The sequence below is a fragment of the Homalodisca vitripennis genome, chromosome 8 (assembly GCF_021130785.1).
Source record: "Homalodisca vitripennis isolate AUS2020 chromosome 8, UT_GWSS_2.1, whole genome shotgun sequence".
NCBI classification, from domain to species: Eukaryota; Metazoa; Arthropoda; class Insecta; order Hemiptera; family Cicadellidae; genus Homalodisca; species Homalodisca vitripennis.
Window position 1 is genome coordinate 28,595,370 of NC_060214.1, and position 2,642 is coordinate 28,598,011.

Here is a 2,642-nt window from a genome sequence, read left to right on the forward strand (position 1 = left end):
CACAGCAGTAATTCCAGAAACTGCCCAGAATTTATCCGGCAAAAAATGTTAAGAACCGCATGAGCCTACATAAAGAATCTTATTTTACAGCGAGCCAGTTCTTCCCTATAGAATACAAAAAAAACTCATCAACCTAACTTCATCCCAGTTCAACCAAAAAAATACTCCGAAGCAGTAAAATCCCCAGCAGAGCAAAGCCGAATCCCACTGAAAAATAAATTTGAAACACTTAATAGCCTTGAAAAAGACAATAATCACATTGAAACAGAATCAACTTTCTCCTACCAAAGACCCATTAGGCAGGTTAACAGACAAAATAAAAATCAACCCAATAAGAACCTATTAGACCACACTTACCATAGCCAAAATAATAGTAACCCGAAACCCTATTAAAAACCCTCCACAATAATAATTCCTCCCAACGATAGGGAATGGCTGGTAAGACGGGTAAAAGCAAAAATAGAAGAGCTTAGAAACAGCATAAAGGAAAACACTACCCAAAGTGAATTAGATGAATTATTTGATTACTATTTAAATGACCCAGTATTCTCAGCCGAGGAAAACTTAGATACTAGTGATAATATAGAACTCGCAGGAAACAATAACCTATTAAATCCATCCTCAACTACCTCCACTTGCTAAATGAATATTTTTCAACTATCCCAAGTAGGGCAACTAAATATAGGCCTAGTTCAATGGAACTCTAGATCAATTCAACCAAAGTGGCTTGAATTCACCCATTTTTTACAAGAACAAAAAATCCACGTAGCAATTCTCCAAGAAACCTCGCTCAATAAAGAAATTAAAATTCCACACCAAAATTACAATGTCATCAGACAAGACAGGCAAGACGGTTATGGGGGAATTGCATTTTTGGTCAATAAAGACATTCCATACGAAGAAATAGATTTTATTAGCTACTCAGGAACCTATACAGATATCAATAATTAAAATAAAAATATATAAAGCACCAATAACCTTATATAACATATACTGCCCTGAAAAACAAATTGCTCCGACATTTTGGAATAAGCTCTTTGAAGATGATCAAGGATACAAAATCTTAAGCGGTGATTTCAACGGACACCATCCATTTTGGAATTGTTCGTATGCTGACCGGAAAGGCAAGGGCATATTTGATGCATACAATAATTCTCAATTCATATTAGCCAATGACAATGTACATACAACAGTTCCTACTATGTATAGGAGACCAACGACCATAGACCTTACATTTATAACACCAAACATGTACCGTACTTAAACTTACAAAAATGGAAAATCTTTAGCGACCCAATGGGAAGTGATCATCTTCCAATTATCTTAAACTTTACCATGGATAAAATGTAGATGACCAAATACTGAACGGAGACAACAAAAAGCATAGAAATTATACTAAAGCTAAATGGACAGACTATAAAAATTTCATAGAACAAAAAATATCCCACGAAATAAGTTCTGACAATAATAGGCCTTTCTCGGAAAATAAAAATTGTAATGCAAAAAACTTATACAACATTCTTAATGAAGCAGCAGAAAAATATATACCATTTAAAAGAACAATTAAACACACTAACGACATTACGACTCCAAACTGCTCTAAAGCAGTTGCTCACCGCAGATTATTATTTAAAATATTTAAAACTAACATGACAGCCTATAATTACAATAATTATCAAAGAGCACAACTAAAAGCGAAAGAAATCGTAAAACATGCAAAATAAGTAGCATGGGAAAACTTTTGTGCTGAAATAAGTGACAAACAGTGTTCACAATATGCATGGAAAGTTGTTAAAAAAAATAAAAACAAGAACCCTGACTACTCAGACCCTCTTATATATAATACAGATTTGTGTGACAAGGTCATGAAACAAATTGTACCAGACTATGTTGCAACACTTACAGAGATCAACTTTCCTAAATCAATACCAGAAAATAGGCCTACTCACGTACTGGAAAACAACTTTACAATAACCGAATTAGAGGAAGTAATTTCATCTAAAAAGAAGGATACTGCCCCAGGCTTTGACAACATAACTTATAGCATGATAAATAATCTTCCCTAAAATGGAAAATTGATCATTTTAAATAATATAATAAATGAAGTTTGGAACAATAGAATCCCTATGCCGAAGGAATGGAAACACACCTATCTTAAATTTATCCTCAAACCTAACACTGATAAAAACAATGAAGAATCTTATCGACCGATATCACTTATCTCATGTCTAATGAAGATTTTCAATTCCTTAATTAAAAAACGACTTGAATGGTTTGTGGAAAAAAATAACATAATATCAAACACTCAATATGGATTTAAGAGGAAAAAAGGATGCGGTGATTATCTTCTTCACCTCATTACGGAAATCAACACTGCAATGACATACAACGAATATTCACTTGCCGTATCACTTGACCTTACCAAAGCATATGATAAGGTAGACATTACTTCCCTTCTCAGAAAAATGTTAAAATATGATATACCGGTAAAAATTGTTCAACATTGCCATAAATGGCTAACTGAACGACAAGTAACACTGAAACACCCTAGCATGCACTGTAGTAGAATAACCAACAGAGGCTTACCTCAAGGCAGTGTGTCCCCTACTTTTCTCTATATATATTTCTGGAACTCCCTACTC